This window comes from Artemia franciscana, chromosome 16, assembly GCF_032884065.1.
Source record: "Artemia franciscana chromosome 16, ASM3288406v1, whole genome shotgun sequence".
Classification (NCBI taxonomy): Eukaryota; Metazoa; Arthropoda; class Branchiopoda; order Anostraca; family Artemiidae; genus Artemia; species Artemia franciscana.
Genome location: NC_088878.1, coordinates 27,321,974 through 27,343,185, shown reverse-complemented (window position 1 = coordinate 27,343,185; position 21,212 = coordinate 27,321,974). Strand labels below are relative to the sequence as shown.

Below are 21,212 nucleotides of genomic sequence, written 5' to 3'. Positions count from 1 at the left end.
AGTAATAAGAGGGAAGTTTAAAATCGCATACTTATTTCTGGTGATGCCAGAGGACGTCAGAGCAGGGATAAACAAAACTTAATTCAATCCGATGTGCTCTTTCTCCTAGTCCAAGATCTGATAGATGGCTCCTTACTTAGTAATCATTATCATGAGCAGCTTGAAATAAGTCTTCACTTTCTCCTCCCAAGGGCACTGATCTCTGATGACCTTGGAAAAGTTTCTGCTATAGCAGCAAGACAAATAACCAAAACATAAGTCAGTCCGATGTGCTCTTTCTCCTAGTCCAAGATCTGATAGATGGCTCCTTACTTACTAATCATTATCATAGGCAGTTTGAAATAGGTCTTTGCTTTCCCCTCCCAAGGGCACTGACCTTGGATGACCTTGGAAAAGTTTCTGCTGCAGCAGCAAGATAAATAACAATGAATTTTTTTCTAATGAATATTTTGGCTCTATATCTAAGAGCCATAATCAGCAAAGCATAGATAAATATAAAATGAGACTTACAATAAATACGTCACCATTAAAACTAAAAAAAAAGCCAGCATCATCACTTAAAAGAAGTTCTATAAGGAACAAAGAACAATCACGACATAAATAATGATCATTTTTTAACACAAATCTTACTTTTTGGTAGCTAATCTAAAAGGTCTTTTTGATATTAAATAAAAAAGAACAAGTTTTTTAAATGAAAGTAAGGAGCGACATTAAAACTTAAAACGAACAGAAATTACTCCTTATATGAAAGGGGCTTTTCCTCCTCAACGCCTCCCTCTTTACGCTAAAGTTTGACTCTTTCTCTTAACTCTACTTTTTAAAACAGTAAAAAAAACTTTAGCGTAAAGAGCGGGGCGTTGAGGAGGAAAAGCCCCTTTCATATACGGAGTAATTTCTGTTCGTTTTAAGTTTTTATGTCGCTCCTTACTTTCATTTAAAAAAACTTGTATTTTTGTATTTAATTTCTGGACGTTTTTTAATTCATGCATGTTTTGATCTTGGCTCTCCGCACATAAATAATTCAAACGAAATTTGCATATTAATTTTCTTTTTGGCTAAATGGCTTTCTCATAGTTTTAATCGGAAGCTTTTGAGAAAAAAGGAGAGGGAGGAAGCCTAGTTGCCCTCCAATTTTTTGATTACTTAAAAAGGCAACTAGAACTTTCAATTGTTTTACGGACATTTTCATTAGTAAAAAATATACGTAATTTACGAAATAACTTACGTAACGAACTTCTATATTCGTATATTTTTATTGCGTATATGAGTGAGTTCACCCCTCGTCGATACCTCGCTCTTTACATTAAAGCATAAATTATGTCCCAATTCCTTAACAATGACCCTTGAATCACAAAGGCCGTAGAATAAATAGTTGAAATTACTAAAAATACTTTAGTGTAAAGAGCGAGGTATTACGAGGAGGTAAATCCCTCATATGCGCAATAATTTCTGCTCGTTGTAAGTTTTAATGCTGCTCCTCACTTTCAGTAGAAAAAAACTTCTCATATTAATTTTTTCATTGTTTTTTAAATAATGCAAAAAATCCTGCCTCTTCTGAAATTGAAAGTCTCTTCCCACATGAGAAGTTTTTCCATGGAAAAATCCTCCCACGTAACCCCCCACCTCAACTCTACCTCCCAATATGGCACCCAATGGCATGTATTATCACACCTAAAGTATTTTCAGACACTTTACTACAAAAATATTCATTTACACTAGAATCGATCATTTAAACTTAATTGAAAATTCCCAATAGTGTTTCTTCTGACTACTCCTAGCAATTGAAGCCACCGTGGCATACAATGACTGGAATATGAGGCCCTCTGGCGTGCATTATCACACCTAAAGCATTTTGAGACATATAATATATATATATATATATATATATATATATATATATATATATATATATATATATATATATATATATATATATATATATATATATATATATATATATATATATATACATTGCTTAGTTCTATTTTTATAAATAAAGCTAACTTGACTACCATGTGCATTTTATCTTCGTAAAACTAGTTGTAAGTTGATTTTTCAGTTCGGAAAACTTATTGTATGGTGATTATTTTTTCTTCTTCGTGAAACTGAACGTATCTTGTTTTTTCCTTCGTGAAAAATGATGCCTGTAGGTTTTTGGTCGTGAAACTTGTTGTATGCTGATCATTTGCTCGTAAAACATAATGCCCACCGATTTTTTTCTTCGAGAAACTAACTGTAGGTGGTTTTTTTCTTCTCGAAAATTTTGTTCATGAAACATGTTTTATGTTGATTATGTCTTCGTAAAACCCGTCACATGTTAATTTTTTCCTCGCGAGATTTGTTGTACTTTTAGTTTTTCTTCATGAAACTTGTTATACGTTGAAGTTTTCATTCGTGATAATTTTCTTCGTGATTAATGTTGCATGTTGGTTTTTTGTTACTGAAACTTGTTGCATGCGGATCTATTGTTCGTGTGGCATAATGTATGTTTTTTTTCTTAAAACTTTTTCGTAATCTTGTTGTATGTTAATCTTATTATTCAAAAACCTGTTGAATTTTTTAGTGCTTCTTCATGGAACTTGTTGTGTATTGATTTTTTCTTCATGAAACTTGTTGTATGTTGATTTTTTGACTTTGAAACTTGCAGTATGTTGATTTTGTTTTTTTCGTGAAACTTGTTGTGTGTTGGTTTCATCTCTACGAAAATTATTGTACGTTAATTTGTTTTCGTGAAACTTGTTGCATATTGATTTTTTTTTCTTCGTGAAACTGATTGTCGGTTGATTTTTGCTCGCGAAACTTGTTGTATCTTTTTTTTCTTCGTGAAACTGTTTTGATTTTTTGTCGTGGATCATGTTGCATGTTTTTTTCTGGTGAAAATTGTTGTATGCTGAGCTTTTGCTCGTGGAGCATAATATATGCAGATTTTTTCCTTCTTGAAACGTATTACATCTTGATTTTTTCTCCGAGAGACTTGTTGTTCGTTATTTTTTTTCTCTTCCTGAAACTGGCTGTATATTCATTTTTCTCTTCGTGAAACTTGTTGCAGGTTGATTATTTATTTATGAAACTTGATGCATAATGATTTTTCTCCTCATGAAACCAGTTTTTTGTGGATCTTGTTTCGTGCTGATTTTTGTTTGTGAAACATCAGGCATATTCGTTTTTTCTTCATGAAACTTGATGTATGTTGATTTTATCATTCGGAAAACCTGTTACATACTAGGTTTTTGTACGTGAAACTCGTTGTATTGATCTTTTCTTCGTGAAACTTATTATCTCGTGATTTTGAAATTATTGCATGTTGATATTTTTTTCGTGAAACTTGTCTTTATGTCGACTTCTTAAAACATATTATATGTTGATTTATTCCTCTTGAAACTTATTTTATGTTTATTTTTCTTCGTGAAACATCTTGCGTGTTTATTTTCTATAAGTGGAACTTCTCGTATGTTGATTTTCTTCGTGATTTGTTTTCATTAATACAAGTTGTAGGCACAAAAGTTTGTGTCTTTTGGATTTCTTGTTTCAGGATAAAACTTCAATATTGTTCTGTAATGCAATTTAAGCAGCTTCTAGTGCAAGATTGTCCTCTAATATAGGTGTAAAATTCCGTATAGCGAATAGAAAAAAAATAAACTTTTGATACTCTTACTAAAATATGTACTAAGAACACCAACCAGTATTATTTGATTAAACCCTCTAAAGCATTACTTAACAAGCAGGTGCATATCAAATGTAACCAATTTCTAATAATCGATTTTCTCCCCCACATGCCAATTAGTGTACACAGGGGAAATATACGATCCATTTAATCATTTAAGCGAGAAAGGAGATTCTCCTTACGTGCAATAGGTTATAATGTAGGAAGTTATACCCAAATAATAATATTAGAAGGCTTTCATATTCCACCTGTCTAGTGCTCCATTCCATTAAGGGGAAATCCTTTTTGAATCCTAAGTACTATGTAACAACCCACATATCCATCGTCATCACATAACAGCCCAAGTGTGTGTCCTCCACAGTTACAAGTGGGGGTTTCCCATTGGCCCTGAAGAGACAAGTCACGTTGGATTGCGTCACCCTTAACATACGTATACATTATCTTGTACATAACAACCAAAGACATCTTGAAAAACTTCTAGTACATAACAACCAAAGACATCTTGAGAAAATTCTTGAAGAAAAATGTCTTAAAAACGTCTTGAAATGTCTTGGAAAAATGTCTTGACGGCGGAATTGGATGCTAGGCCCCCCGGTGGAATTAGATGCTATGTGCCCCGTTGAAATTAACTGGTAGGGGCCCAGTTGGAACTGGTTACTAGGGCCCCGTCGAAATTGAATATTAGGGCCCCGTTTTAATTGGATGTTAGGGCCCCCCCAGTAAAATTGGATACTAACCCCCCCCCCGTCGAAATAGGTTGCTAGGGGCCCCCATATGAATGGACTGCAAGGGGCTCCAGTCAAATTGAATGCTAGGGCCCCGATGGAAAAGATTGCTAGGGGCCCGATTGATTGGTTGCTAGAGGGCCGGTGGAATTGCTCACTAGGGGCCCGGCGTCTTGGACGTTCCCCACTAGCGGGCCTTGAAGGTTTTTCTTGGCCCTCGTGGGTTTTTAAACAGCCAAAGAAAAAACCTTCCATTATGCAAAATTTGCACAACTAACAAATCTTACTACGTAATAACCAAAGAAATTCTGATTTGGCGGACCCCTGAAGGTATTTCCCTGGCCTTCAAGGGTTTTTTAAGTAAGTAACATAACAGACGCCAGAATCTTTAAAAAAATATTCCCTATTACGTAAAAACCAAAAGTAAACAAACCCTATTACGTAGCATACAATTACAGGTTCGATATAATATTGCTTAAGACCCAGGTGTGCGTAATAAAGTCTTGAGGGTTAGTAGTTCCAACCACATACCCCCTATCTGTCTGCCTGGACCTGAAGATAGGTCACTACTACTTCGGAACTATTCTTGATTAGGCTTGGGATAGTTTCATAGTTACATAGCCAATTACTGTAAAAGAAACTGTACAGTTTGGTTGTTCCTCTATAACCTTTTTTTGAAAGTAGTGGAAAAACAACCTTAAAAACTTCCATAGCTCTCCTGAAAAGTAGCAGTTTCGGACAGCAAGGGGTCAGCCACATTCCATAAACTGGTAGGATCTTGGAGTGCAAGTGCGCCAAAAAGTTCAGCCACGCTTGGACCACTTATGCCCTTCTTAGCAAGCTCCACCGGTTGTAAATTATTCCTGAATTGGCGACACCCCCGATATGAATCAACGTCTATTAGCATCTATAAAATTCAGTAGGCTACTAAAGGCGTCCGAAGATTCAAAAACTTCTTAACTATTAACGTAAGCACTAGCATTCAGTCAAAGATCACCCTTACCTAAAAACCTTCCTGCTATACATTTTATTTATTATGGATGCAGCAATAGATGCAACCTAGTAAACAGCGAACCATGGCGAATAGTAGTCGGAGATTATTATAAATGTTTTGTTTATTAATATTGATAATAAAGGATCATTGCAAAAAAAAACTATGGGAATTTTGAAACTGCCTGAAACTGAACTAACTTGGAAACTAAATTGACGTCGAACAGAAATGGAAAGTGCACGAACGAAATCACCGAGGTCAAAAACTCTACAGGAGAATTACAGCCCTCCAGCTTGAACAGCAAGGAGGATCACTTTTCGCATGAGAAGCAGACATTTTCTTCTTTTATCGTAAGGTGATTGTATCGAAACCAGAGGTATAGAATGTTGGGAGACGGCGTTTGAAAGAAAATTATAATATCTAGTGCCATTTTCAGGTAATAAGAATCGTGGCGTTTTCATGCCATTATGCACCACAAATTTCAATTTTTGCCAAAAGAATAACAAAATGCCGAGTAACCAAGATTCTAAGTAGCAAATCGATTTCCATGGCCTGCCAATCAAATATCTTTAGAATTAAGAGAACTAGCGCTTTACTGAAAACTCAAAATGGACCCAAAAACAGGATGATCTCGTAGGATCACAAAATGTCAATATATAGACTGCAGAAAATAAAATTTATAAGGCTCTTAATAGTCTTTCCCAGGCCAAGACATCGATAACTTTTAGCATGCAATGACAGTTATCCAAAACCTCAAGCAGGCTCAGGTTTCAGTAAAGCGGTTTGAGAATTCTGCAGGTATTAGAAAATATCAGGAGTCACTTTATCTAAGATAGCTGAGTATATATAGGCTATTGCGTAATCTGTGAAGCAATAATTTTTGCTCCTTTAAGTTTCAACTTTGCTCTTTATTTCCGTGAGAAAATATTTTTAGGCTAATTATCTTATGAAAGGGCATTTTAAGAATTAAGACCTACCCCCCCCCCCGTATAGTTTAAGTTAGACTAGAAGAAAAAGTTCCTAAAGCAAAGCAGATCAGGTCAATTCAAAGTCATTAGACTTTGTTATTAGCCTACCAAAGTTTTTTTTGCAACTAATAGATCTTGATAAGAATTTTGGCACAATAGCAAGTTTTATTGGCGGCATTGGTTGTAAACAATTCTCTTTTTATGATTTCCTTTGACAAACAAGTCTTGAGGTGTGATTATCCAAACAAGTAAAGCGTGCAAGATAAAGTATTACTTCAAAATAGGGGAGGGGGTATTTTACTCTCAATTCAGTATTTTATAATTTTTCATGGGTAGAAGGAAACAAAAAAAAGAAGAATGTCAAATTGAAGAACAGCGATTAATATGTATCGGGGCCGTATCCGGGGGGGGGGGGGTACCTAGTTTGAACCTCCCCTCGAAATTTTCTTCTGACAAGTAAAAGGTGATAAAAAATTAATTCAAACATGTTTTTGCAGCGTTTTATAGTTTTTTAATGTAAACCGTCCCTGAATAAAATCCTGGATACGACCCTGATATGTATATATTTTCAAGAAACATGTCTAATGTCGCCTACCGACAGTCTACTGTGACTGTCAGACACGTAAAAAGAAATTTATTTCGAGGGATAATTTGAACAAGTTGACGATAAACAGCGAATGTGAAATTACAAAGGTAAAATTTTTAAGAAGAATTTTTCAGCTGAAAGTAAGAAGCAACATTAAAACTTAAAACGAAGAGAGATTATTCCGTATATGAGGGGGGACTGTCCCCTCCTCAACCCTTGCTCTTTGCACTGAAGTCTTAAAAGTTCGTTAAAAATACTTTCCATTCACATCCAAATTGTGTTTCATAAGTCGTTCTTACAGAATTGGGATAAAAAGTCAAACTTTAAGCGTAAAGAGCAAGGGAGAGGAAGTGGCAGTATTTCAAACAATTTTTTACCGCGAACTGTTTGAAATCGCTAAGATCTTGTGACGCCAGTATTTTTTTCGGGGTGAGGAGGGTGTACGGAAGACATTAAAACGAATCAAAAATGTGTCTATATTCTTTTTTGTTATGATTTTACGAGTCGGACAAAAATTTCGGGGAGGGGGGAGGGTTAAACCTCTAACTTCCCTGGATACGGCCATGGAGGGAGAGGCTGGGTCTGAAAAGTCCTTGGCTTCATCTTGTCATGGGCAAACACGAGAACATGGACATCCAGTGTTGCTCTGTACCTTCCCCCATTACCTCGGTATGCACGAAATGGTCTAGCGTATAACCCTTTTAACCCTTTCATACCTAAACACAGAAGGAGTACTTGAAAAATTCTGAAACCTTGCAATAATAATCAGCATGAGCTTAGTTTCAACGGAATTTCAACTTCAATTATTTATTTCATTCATAAACTGAAATGGAATGGTTACCATATGGTCACCTCAGGATAAAAGTTTCATTTCACTGAATATGGAAGTTTAAAAAACAGTGATCTAGCGTATAACCCTTTCATACCTAAACACCGAAGGAGTGCTTGAAAAATTCTGAAACCTTGCAACAATAATCAACGTAAGCTTAGTCTCAACGGAATTTCAAATTCAATTATTTATTTCATTCACAAACTGAAACGGGAAGGTTACCATATGGTCACCTCAGGATAAAAAAGATTCATTGCACTAAATATGGAAGTTCAAAAAACAGTTTCTGTCTCAATTCAGGGCAAACCGAACCTCACATTAAACACATAGAATTCGGATAGTTGCATCCCCTGCACATCTTTCGTAACCAGCAGCGTCCCTTTTCGATTGTATCGGGTAGATGACCAACAGTGTCATAGCGCAAAGATTCTGACGGCATGCCTGCTTCTGTAGTTTTTATATTTCGCTATGTAGGAGCTCTGACAGAGGGTCGACCAGCACGAGGACTATTAACAACTCCTGATAAAATCAAGGATCTGCAGATATTCATCTTGAAGTAAAGCTAGGACATATGCTGTCTACCCAGGTCTTTCGCACTCGCTCCTATGTAGAAGCCAAGCGCTGTTCACAGCTAAGTCAAGGAAATAATAGACTACCCCCGTATTTTGCATTTCTTGGACCGTATGTCAGTGCAGTAGAGCTCCAGAAGCATATCAGACATGTTTACGCCATCCATTGACTAGTTGTACTCACGGAAAACACATGGGCGATCTACCTCGACATCGCTACGAGTGCTTCCATCCCGGCTTTGACATTGGTCAACTGCGGCTAAGCCACAGTACGATGAGGCTACATGCACTGGTTTATTGTCAAGCCACATAACAAAGGAGACTTCCGTATGCATCTCAAGCCTATATTTCGGTCCAACATGCTGAGAGGTTAGTCTTATGTAGAATTGTCAATCAGTTGAACAGGCTGTAGGGTGGCGTATGGGGTAGCTGTCACCAGGGGTTGGATTCCATACCGGATCAGACTGTATGGTATCATCAGACATGATGTCCATCTCAGATTTGCAGTCTGGTACCAGAACCATCTCGGCAGCTCGCTCTTGGCTGAGCTTCTCTCTTACACGTCTGCTCCTCTCCTTTAATACAATTTTTTCCTCTTTTGTTGGTTTGGAGTTTTCGGTCGAGTCTCTGGCCGTATCGTGGCCGTATGTAACCGTGATCTGACCACGGTTACATGGGTGCTTCTGCTTCGTCAAGCTAGAGTAATCAGAATAAGGTGTTCCAAGAATAAAAAAAAATTAAGTAGAAGAAAGAATCTAGAGCCAATAAACCAGTAAAAACAAAATAGTATAAGAGAAGCATCTTCAAAACTATTCGTCTCAAAACCTAAGGTTACCATATGGTAACCTTTAAAATACACAGAAATGAGGGATGAAGATAAAACTAAATAAGATTCATATAATTACGCGCTAAAAGTAGAGACGTTAAGGAACAAAACAAGATAATAAAAAAGTAGAAACACTCACCTGCATCGTTTACATCATCGCTGTCAAAATCAGCTAATTTTTGCTATTAACAAGAGCTAAGAGCTCATATGGCTTTTGTGACGAGACAAGAAGAGCTAAGAGCCAAGAGCTCATATGGTATGATCTCTAACAAAATTCTAAGAATCAATAGGTTGATTTAAAAGGAAAATCAGAGGCGTAATGCCGGTCAGGATTTAAAATAAGCGCTCTGAGTGATGATGTCCTTCTAAATATCAAAATTCATTAAGATCAGATCACCCACTCGTAAGTTTTAAATACCTCATTTTTCTAATTTTTCCTCTCCCTTTAGCCCCCCAAATGGTCGAATCTGGGAAAACGAGTTTATCAAGTTAATTTGTGCAGCTCCCTGACACGCCTACCAATTTTCATCGTCCTAGCACGTCCAGAAGCACAAAACTCGCCAAATCACTGAACTCCACCCCCATCTGGGCGGGATTTGAAATAAGAGCTCTGAGACATGAATTCGTTCTAAATATAAAATTTCATTAAGATCCGATCACCTATTCGTAAGATAAAAATACCCCAATTTTCACGTTTTCCAATAATTCCGGTTTCCCCCTCCAACTTCCCCCAATGTCGCAGGATCTGGTCAGAATTTAAAATCAGAGCTTTAAAGCACAAGATCCTTCTAAATATCAAATTTCATTTAGATCTGGTCACCCTTTCGTAAGTTACAAGTAACTCATTTTTCCAAATTACCCCCCACCCCAACTCCACCAAAGAGACGAGATCCGGTCTGGTTATGTCAGTCACGTATTTTAGAGACAGGTTTTTATTCTTCCCATCCAGTTTCATCCTGATCTCTCCGCTTCAAGTATTTTCTAAGATTTCAGGTCCCCCCCCCCCCCACTGACGCTGGATCCGGTTGAGATTTAAAATAAGAGATCTGAGTTACGAGGTCCTTCTAAATATGAAGTTTCATGAAGATCCGATCACTCCTTCGTAAGTTAAAAATACGTCATTTTTTCTATTTTTTCAGAATTAACCCCCCCCCCCCCCAATAGATCGGATTCGTTCCAATTATGTAAATCACGTTTGTAAGACGTCTGATTATTTTTCCCACCAAGTTTCATCCCGATCCCTCCAATCTAAGTGTTTTCCATGATTTTAGGTTCCCCCTCAAACTCCCCCCAATGTCACCAGATCCGGTCGGGATTTAAAATAACAGCTTTGAGACACGATATCCTTCAAAATATCAAATTTCATTGAGATCCGATCACCTGTTCGTAAGTTAAAAATACCTCATTTTTTCTAATTTTTCAGAATTAACCCCCCCCCCCCAAAAAAAAACTACCCCAAAGAGAGCGGATCCGTTCCAGTTACGTCAACCATGTATCTAGGACTTGCGCTTATTTTTCCCACCAAGTTTCATCCCGATCCCTCCACTCTAAGTGTTTTCCAAGATTTTAGGTTTCCCCCTACCAACCCCCCCCCCCCAATGTCACCAGATCCGGTCGGGACTTAAAATAACAGCTCTGAGACACGATATCCTTCCATACATCAAATTTCATTTAGATCTGATCAACCGTTCGTAAGTTAAAAATACTTCATCTTTTCCGAATTAACGGGCCCCCCACTCCGCCCAGATGGTCAAATCGGAAAAACGACTATTTCTAATTTAATCTGGTCCGGTCCCTGATACGCCTGCCAAATTTCATCGTCCTAGCTTACCTGGACGTGCCTAAAGTAGCAAAACCGGGACCGACAGACAGACCGATAGACCGACAGAATTGGCGATTGCTATATGGACCGACAGAATTTGCGATTCTGTTCTATATGGCACTTGGTTAATACCAAGTGCCATAAAAACTATTCTGTTCATTGATCAACTGACGACTTACGCAGCCCTCTAGGAGAGTAAAACGTATCGCAACACGAAGGACTGAACTTGTGCTATTTGATGGTATAAATTCGAAAGCGGTATCTGAACTACAAGAGACACTAGGTACACGGAAGGACCACGGTTATTATATGGGTTACCTATGGCATGAAAAGGTTAAGCGTACTCCATTCACATTGACCGGTTTAGGTAAGTTTTTTCATCCCCGATAAACACACCTTCATTCGTAGAAAAATTAATTGCAGCCCTGTTTACAATACTATATTAATTAATTCGATTTTTACAGCAATCCAATGCCATCACTATCATTAGCTTGAACATAGGAAGAACTTTTATGCCTTTGTTCTCAGAAAAGTTGAAATAAATTCAAACAGCTGGCCCAATCATTTAACTTCTTGATATCAAGACAAGATATCTGTCAAAGTATTGAATGCATGATTGATCATCTTTGATAAGTTAAGCAATTTTTCCACCTGCTTATATTGTCTTGTTTTTTCAGCAGACTCAATTAGCGTCGCACCTGCCCACTTGTAAGTACCATCAGAGATACCTTTAGTGGACAGGGATTCAGGGGAGTGGAAGGGAGATTCAGGGGGAAAGGGAATTATCTTAATGAAAATTGTATGCTGAACGCAAGGCTGTATCCAGGAGGGTTAGGGGTTTTACACCCTCCATAATGTTTGTCCTACTCGTAAAAACGTAACAAAAATGAATATAAACAAATTGTTGATGTGTTGATGTATTTTGACCCCCCCCCCCGAAAAAAAAAATCCTGGATGGCAAAATATTCAAATTCGGAAGAGCGTGGTTGAAATGGATCAAGATGATATTTTACTTCCCTTTTTTTGTCAAACCATTTTCAATTCTAATCGAGCCGGATAAAGGGGACAGGAGGACACCTCCAAATTTGTCTGGCACCCCCATTCCGCTTTTTTTTGTTTTCACTCTTTTTCAATTTGGTAAATTATTAGCACCCTTGTTACATTGGCCCCCCACCCAAGATTTTGCTCTAGATCAGTCCTTACTTCCACTGCTGTTGCTGCTGTGTCTAAAAAATTGCTGGAAAATAGCGCTCGGTTGCCTGATATAGCTAAGTTGAAATTTTCCATCTTGACAAATTGCTTGCGTGACGAGGACTTAGTGGGGTGGTAACTCCTCTTATGAATAAAATAATTTCTATTTATTTTAAACTTTAATGTCGCTTTTCACTCAAAATTAAAAACTAGTCGTTTTATATTCAATTTATATCCATTTTTTCCTACTCGTTGTTAATATCGTATTCGGGGTTATCTTGAATATGAGGGATAGCCCACTCAAAAAGAAAAAACATTTACATAAGGTGACGTCCCACGTGTGAGGGAAGCATACCACCCATGGCATAAATTTTCACAGACGAGGCACAAAGATGCGCGGCGCAGCAGAATTGTGCCACATATTTCGAAACAAATGACACTCCCAAAATATAAACTAGATGGCAACACCGCGCAAGACTAATAATTGCGCACAACATGCAGACCTAACTAGATGTAAAGAAGAGCAAATGCTTGCTTGAACAACAGAAAGGTATTGTCAATATATTAGAGATTATAAAATTCCTATATCACAATAGGTGTGTATGCAGTGCCGTATACAGGATTTTTTCTTTGTGAGGGGGGGGGGGGATATACACAAAAAAGCTTTACAAAAAACAACAAAAATTTGTTTTTAAGTATTTTTATTACTTCTGTACGAGTCAAACACAATTTCTGGTGGGCTAAAGCCGGGTAACCCTCCCCCTGGATACGACCCTGTGTGCATTTATCTTTCTAAGAAAATTATTACCAAACACATTTACCAGAAAGATGTTTTCTTGAGACTAGGGAAGATTTGTGCAGAATACTACTAGTGCAATTCTCAGCCAAAATCATGTTGTAGGAAACTATTTGTAAATTTTAAGTGCATAATAGAAAATAAAAGCAAAAAAATCAAGTCTAAAAAATTGAACTTTGCAAGTTCTATCAGTTAAGCTTTGAGGAGTAGGCCTACCTCTAAACTTTTTTTTTTTGCTTTAAAGTTTAGCATTTTATTTTTACACCTGACTTGAAGTTTTGAAAAGCTTTTTTAAATATCTATTTATATTTAAAAGATTTAATATTTAAGTTTCACGACAAATCGTAACTATGAATTATAAGTACCTATTGTTTGTTAACCAACAATTCTGTCCACGCATTTGCAAAAGATTGCTATTAACAATTATCCCTCTATGGTTTTACTTCTGACTTTAAGGCCTTTTTTCAGATATTGTTAATGTTGTATGGTTTAATTTATAAATTCTACGACAAGTGGTAAATTCCTTTGAATCGTATTTTTAGTTATCGTTATTATTAAAATTGAATTTTTTTAATATAATAAAAAAAATTAACTGTAATTTCAAAAATTTAATCTTTAAATTCTACCACAAGTCGTTAATTTCTTGTGATATTTTTAGTAATGGTTATTTATTAAAAATCGTTATTTTTCGCTCTCCAATGGGTTTAACGTATGAACGACAGACGACAATTTTGATAACATTTCATAGCTGGGATTTGGCTCTTGACTACCCATCTGCCAAATCACGTTTTTGAAAGTTGATGTACACGTATTTTTAGATTGAAAATAATTTGAAAGATGGCTAAAAATCATTGAAAAAATGACAATTTTTCTATTCTTTTAAGCAAATGCAGATCGTTCCCAAAGAAAAGTCCAAGTAATGTCCTTCCCGAGTTATGGCGTAATTCTGGCTTTGTGGATGTATAGATCTAAGACTAATGAATCCAAAAACAAAGTATGGTGTCCTTGTAATGTAATTACATAAAAAAAACTAGTTTTTTAACTGAAAGTAAGGAGCGACATTAAAACTTAAAACGAACAGAAATTACTCCGTATATGAAATGGGTTGTTTCCTCCGCAATCCCTCGCTCTTTACGCTAAAGCTTTTAATTGTTTTGAAAAGCAGAATTGTGGCAAAGAGTCAAACTTTAGCGTAAAGAGCGAGGGATTGCGGAGGAAACAACCCATTTCATATACGGAGTAATTTCTGTTCGTTTACTTTCATGAAAGTAATGTCGCTCCTTACTTTCAGTTAAAAAAACAGTTTTTTTCTATGTAATTTCTGAACGTTTTTGAATTAATGCATATTTGATTTTGGCTCTCCACACATAAATTATTAAAATGAAATTTGCATATTAATTCCTTTTTTGGCTAAATGGCTTTCTCTTAGTTTTGATCATACGATTTTGAGAAATAAGGGGTGGGGAAGGAGGCCTAGTTGCCCTGCAATTCTTGCCTGCAAGAATTAACTTACGTAATAAACTTTTAAATTCTTAAATTTTTATTATGTATATGAGGGGGTTTGTACCCTCGTTAGTACCTCACTCTTTACACTAAATCGTAAGTTTTGTCCCAATTCTTTAAGAATGACCCCTGAATCAGAAAGGCCGTAGAATAAATAGTTGAAATATAGCCCCCTCCCCCTCAACCCCAACCCCGAAACAAAAAAAAATCCCCTGAAAACGTCTGTACACTTCCCAATAAACATTACTGTATGTAAACACTGGTCAAAGTTTGTAACTCGCAGCCCCTCCCCCAAGGACTGCGGGGGAGTAAGTCATTTCCAAAGACATATTTTTTATGGTTTTTGACTACGTGGAACAAAATGGCTATCTCAAAATTTTGATCCTTTGACTTTGGAGAAAAAATGAGCGTGGGAGGGGGCCTAGGTGCCCTCCAATTTTTTTGGTCACTTAAAAAGGGCACTAGAACTTTTCATTTCGTTAGAATGAGCTCTCTTGCGACATTCTAGGACCACTTGGTCGATATGATGACCCCTGAAAAAAAAAACAAAAAACAAATAAACATGCACCCGTGATTTGTCTTCTGGCAAAAAATACGAAATTCCACATTTTTGTAGATACGAGCTTGAACTTTTTGCTATAGGGTTCTCTGATTCGCCGAATGCGATGGTGTGATTTTCGTTAAGATTCTATGACTTTTAGGGGGTGTTTCCCCCTATTTTCCAAAATAAGGCAAATTTTCACAGGCTCGTAACTTTTGATGACAAAGACTAAATTTGACGAAACTTATATATTTAAAATCAGCATGAAAATCCGATTCTTTTGATGTATATTTTAGCATCAAAATTCCGTTTTTTAGAGTTTCGTTTACTATTGAGCCGGGTCGCTCCTTACTACAGTTCGTTACCACGAACTGTTTGACTAACAGCTGCAGATTTGTCGCAAAATCGTCCGTTTCAGAGGGAACGTATACATTAATCAACAATTATTTCTACCCATTCAAAAAGGATGGCAGCTAACAAATGTTAGCAACAATTGTAAAGACAGACACAGGTAAGAACCCAGGAATTGTTATGTTTATTTTTCCCGGAGAGGCATTAATAAAAAAAAATGTAGACAGGAGGGAATAATAAACACATTTTATTTGGTAATTTGAATATAAAATGTAAAAAAGGAAAACTTAGGATTTTAGGAGGCCCGGGCAGCAAGACCCTCCTTTGGTACGTCCCTTAATATTATAATCCTCAATGATACCTTTCTAGGTCTCATTTTGGAAATCCAAATTGGGATAGTTCTTAGTACACACAGCGGGGCAAGAAGCTACCGAAAGGTCTATCCCCAGACCTTATGTGGATAGACTACAAATGCTGGTTACACTATATTGAGAATCCCGAAATAACTTAAGTTTCCTATGGACAAAACTGTTGAAATTCGTCCTGAGCCCTGTTTTTTTTATGCTTTACGGACATAACGGTAAATAATCAACCAATGAAAACGTAAGAAAGCTGTCTTTCCGCAACAGCAAAAGAAATATGCTTTCCTATTGGTGGATTCGTTCGCTGTTCTGTCCGTAAACCACCTAATGAAAACGGGACAACACTGCCTTACAATTCTCAAACATAAGATGTACTCTGTCAATAAATGCATGGAGATGCTGAATGTTGCGTTATCTTGTGTCCACAATATTCTAGTGTCTTCGAATATATACTTAAGTCAATTTTTTTCAGTAAAAGTAATATGGAGGCACCATTTGGAGGACACTACTTGCTTAAAGTGGCCAAATATAAAAAACAAATGATTAAGTTCAGCAAGGCTGTATCTAGGAGAGAAGGCTAAATTATTGGCTAAATATGGACATGTTTTTTTTGTCCCATACTCAACAACGCCTTTATAGTTGTAATATAAGGTAGGCTTATACACTATTGCAATTTCATTTTGCCCGTCATAAAATTCATTCAAGGGCCTACTGCATGTACTATATAGTAATAATGGGTGTAACCTAATTGACTTGTTGGAAGATAATTATTAATTTTACCTCAAAAGGATTATCATTATTATTCAAAACATCTAATTTACATTTTAGATACGGGACTATCAATTCCGTCAACAGAAAGCATTCCAATAACATAAAACGAGAGAGAGAGAGAAAAAAAAATTCAGAGGGTCAATTCGAAATTCTACCTTTGAACAAACCTTTGAAACAGAGAGTAAATTGGAGTTTTGAATGTAATGAAAACATTGGCTAGGTCAAGGATGTATCCAAGAGTTTTTTTTCGGAGGCGTGGGGTGGAGAGGTTTACAAAAAATGCATTAAAAACGTACCAAAATATGTTAGCATGTATTTTTGTAACGTTTTTATGGATCAGACAAACGTTTCGGGTGAAGGGGGTCAGCCCCCTGGATACAAGCCTTGGGCTAGGTACGTAGGCAGAATTTATTTTGGAAAGGGGGTGGGTACAATAATGAGAAAAAGCATTTGGTGCTTTAAACAGGAAGTGCTTAGAAATTCAAAAAATTTTGAAATTCATTGGGGGCAAGCCCTGAGCTCTCAGGTAGGTGCCTAACATTGACATTGCCAAACTATTTCAAATACTTTTTTTTTAAACTAGTGGCAAAGCTAGTCGGGCGACAGGCATGAAAAAAAAATCAGTACATACTGAAAGATTAAAGACAAATTGTTTGCAGCTCCGGCACAAAATACAAGTCATCTTGTCCCTCCCCTCCAAACAATTGTTCCTAAAAGTTTCAACACGACCTTTCACCCAGCCACAAGACAAAACAGGGTAGACTTGCACAAACTGTGACTTTGGAAACAACAATTTGAAAAGATCCACATTTTAGTCAAATTCTTTATACATCTGCACGCGTCAAATAGTCAAGTATCGATTTTTCCTCAAAATGTGAATTTTACTCAAAATGGAATACATTTCCAATATATTAGTTTTTACTGACGAAAAAAGAAGAAAAGAAAGAAAAGAAAAAGAAAAGAAAAGAAAAGAAAAGAAGAAAAGAAAGAAGAAAACAGGCACCAAGCTCGAGGCCATGACCTTGAGATTGGACATCAGGATCTTCGTCGAAAATGCATTTTATTTTAAATTCGATGAGTGTTTTTTTTAATTAAGGTTCGTTTGATCATAAGCACACGACGAAAGATTATTCCAAAAAGTATCTTTATTTTCAAAAAGTAAATACTTTATTCTGTTACAGTATATACCCAAAAGTATAGTTGCCCAGTTTGTTGTAACACTTACCATACCTTTCAACTAATTTAAAGTAACCTCTTTAAAACTTGCCGCCTGTTCCGCTAACCTGGAATTCACTTCCGTTTTTTTACGTCATCATCATTGTCAGGTTTGTCACTGAGTTGTTGCTTGAGGTGGAGAAACGGAAGGTATTCAACTTCAACTTTTCTTTATTCAACTTAAAAATTACAAAAACAATATTATGCTCCAACAGAGGTCCTGTGGTGGCGCAGTGGATTTGACCTTAGCTTGGTAATACGGGACCCAGAGATCGAATCACGCAGGAGGAATGCACTGCAGGGCCGACGCAGGGACCATAGTAGTCAAGAAGCGTCGTTAATTCTTAAATAAATAAATGCTCCAACAGAGAGCAGAGTTCGTAAGGCTGGGACAGTGCAAAAACATAGAACAAACATCAACATCTCATCGTAATAATGATTCCAAAATTTAATACGGTAAAAGACAAACAAAATAGAAAAAAGCTCATAAAAGAGAAGTAACAAGGATAAGTAAATAAATAAATATCGGGCAGGAGGGGCGTGGGAGGCCATCCCAGACACAGGGACACAAAAAAAAACACAAATAAGAAGATCAAATTGTTTAATTTTCCATAATCAATTGTGAATAATCAAAATTTTAGCAAACAATCTTTAATATTTGCTTTTTCAAATTTACCTGAGATTTTTGGGATGGATCAAACAGAATTTCATCATATAGTTTATAGTTGCTTATAGTTGTTAGCAATGAAGGGTATTTGGTACCTAATCGAAAACCTTGACCTTTCAGAACTTACAAAAGGAATTCGGTACATCCCAGACCTCCGACAATCCGAACGAGGAAGTAAAATTAACAGAGATTTGTCATAGAAATAATTTTCAGAATTTTGGATTTGAAAATGCCATATTCACTCGGCGTAAGATCAGAACTGTATTGTGGGCGATCTAAAACTTCCCAGCCAAAACTGTCCAAAAAATTATGGGTCTGACCAGCAGTGTGAAGTCTTGCATTGTCATGAAGGACAATTTCCTTTGTAAGCATGCCAAGTTAGTTTTTTTTTTCCTTCTGCGGAGCTTTCTGAGGGTTAGGCAATATGCTTCTGCATTGATGGTGGTTCCTCCGTCGCATGAAGTCGACCAAAAAACACCATTCTTATTCTCAAACCCCGACGCCATGATTTTGCATTAGGAGAGATGATGTTCGGCCTTCAAATTTTCAGGGGAGTGTGTGTGTGTTTCAATTTAATGTTCTGTTGCCTCGATTTGGGCATGCTATGCGAAACTCATGTTCAATCTCCAGTTCAACCGGTGGCCACCTCAGTGGCAACCGTTAAAAAGATGACGACGACGTAAAAACAGCAATGAACTCTTGGTTATTAGAGACTGCAACAAGTTCTTATAAAGACTTTACTTTAAAATTAGTTGAGAGGTAGCCTATGTTAAGTGTTTCAAAAAACTTGATAACTATGTCGAAAATTAGAATAAACTAGACCTACGTTGCCTGGGCAACGTGAAGTGTTGCGGCAACCTTTGTCCGGCTTCGCCGATAAAAGTGTTGCGAGAGCAACACTTTGGTTTTGTTTCTTCGCTATCGGTTAAATTCTGAAGTTGTCAAAACTATCAAAGCATTCAAAACGGCATATTCAAAGCAGAACACAATCAGTAATCACATGATCAAGTTCTTCAGCGTTGAAAAAACAACAGCAAAAGAATATCGGAAGAAGGGACTAAATTGAGTTTGCAGCCAGTTGAACTTTATCCTTTTCAATCGTAGACATCGTGACCGATGGAAACTTGGAACATTATCTTATATAATCTAGTTGTTATTATAAAGCTATTCGTGACTTTTCAGGATCAAATACCATAGATGTGCACCAATTTGCACAAATTTTTAGCCTCTGATGAACCTCCTCTAGCAACCGATTCTTACTTACAAGTCCCTCTCCCGTGATATACATCCAAGTTCACCGGAAACAAATAATGGGTACACCAACTAGCAAAAGTTGCAAACCCCTTGTCTCTGAAGTCATTGTAGCCTAACAGCCGATTATTACTTACAACTCCCCTACATGTCTTACAATCGGGAACCAAGTTGTTCTTACCATCAATTACACCAGAAACAGATAATAGGTACACCAATCAGCAAAAGTTGCAAACCCCTCATTGCCAAAGATGATTATAAGCTAATAATCGACTGTTGCTTGGAAGTCCCCTACATATCTCACAATTGGTATCGGCCTATTTTTGGTTCAAGTGTGTACCTTACCACTGAAGTTGTCAACCCCTTGAAACTTTCAAACTGGTGTATGTCATGAAGGAATTTTTGTAACAAAAAATGGATGACATATACTTTGATCAGCTCATCAAGGTCTATCGATTGTCATTGAAAAAAAAATTCTATCTGTCTTAGTTCAAAAGTTGACTTTTTTGCCGGAGGCCAACTTTCTAACACCACCACTTAGAAAGGAGCAAAGGATAAGCTCTAATTTCTTTAGCAATGAGAGAACTTTTAAAGTTTAAGAGGTATATCTGATACCATTTCTCTATTGCAATCCCAAGTAGAAAAAAAAAGAATGGTAAAGTCAGCTGAAATCACGAACAGAAATGGCTAGAAACAATAGATGGCAGCACTTTCGGACCCGTGGGAAAATCGCACTTTTTTGTTTCTGTAAATTTTTCTATTTATCACTCAAAGAAGATATATTGGCTGCGGGGCCGGGGAACTACCGCATATATTTAACACTTATAGATTTTAGTCCATCTTCAATTTGAAACTGGTGCCTGCCTGCTTGCCTGCTAGAACGGAGCTTTCCACTCGAAAGCAGAAACATGGTTTGATGAAACGAAAGCTTGGCTGCACAACTTCAGATACTCCTCTCTGACATAGGCTATATAACTCCACTTCACTTCGCACACCATAGGCTCTGGCTCGAGGACAAGCAAAAACCATCCTTTTTGGCCCCAGGCAAGAGTTCTACGGAGCTTTCCAAAATGTAATGTCATATTCATCAATCCGGCCTGAGGTCCAAACTTTCCGTAAAAACCGCACAGGTTAGACCCTTACCAGTTTCCAGGAATAAGCTGAGATCGGCGGTATAGGAAAAAAAAAAAAAAAAAAAAAAAAAAAAAAAAAAAAAAAAAACCGGGACAAAACCAAAGTGTTGCTCTCGCAACACAATTATCCACTTTCTGAAAATAAATTTACTTTTTGAAATAATCTTTCGCTGTGAAATTATGTTCAAACGGCCTTTAATTAAAAACATGCCTCGTATTATGTTTTGGTACTTATAAAAGGAACTAGATACAGTAATTTCCTTAGAAATGAGCCTTAAACAGATCTCTATGATGTCCCGGTGCCCTGCTAGCAGTCGAAGAAGAACAAGGACACATCAGTGCAACCTAAGCAAAAAAGTGATGTTCCTCGTTCCTCAAGCCAGGAGACTTTGTATGAGGTTGCATAGGGTTTTCGACCATGACGATTCCAATAGTGTACTTTTTATCTCGA

General features: G+C 36.9%; 1 protein-coding gene across 4 annotated transcripts in view; it reads right to left on the bottom strand.

Annotated features, from left to right (window-relative positions):
- LOC136037304 (ras-related protein Rap-2c-like) overlaps positions 1-21,212 on the bottom strand; it is a 90,608-nt gene that overhangs the window by 32,166 nt on the left and 37,230 nt on the right. The window contains exon 4 of one of the 4 annotated variants that reach the window (XM_065719954.1): positions 5,086-5,296. The exons of the other annotated variants lie outside the window; for them this stretch is intronic. The gene's annotated coding sequence lies outside the window, so the exon portion shown is untranslated. The remainder of the gene's footprint in view (positions 1-5,085; positions 5,297-21,212) is intronic. 4 annotated transcript variants of the gene reach the window in all.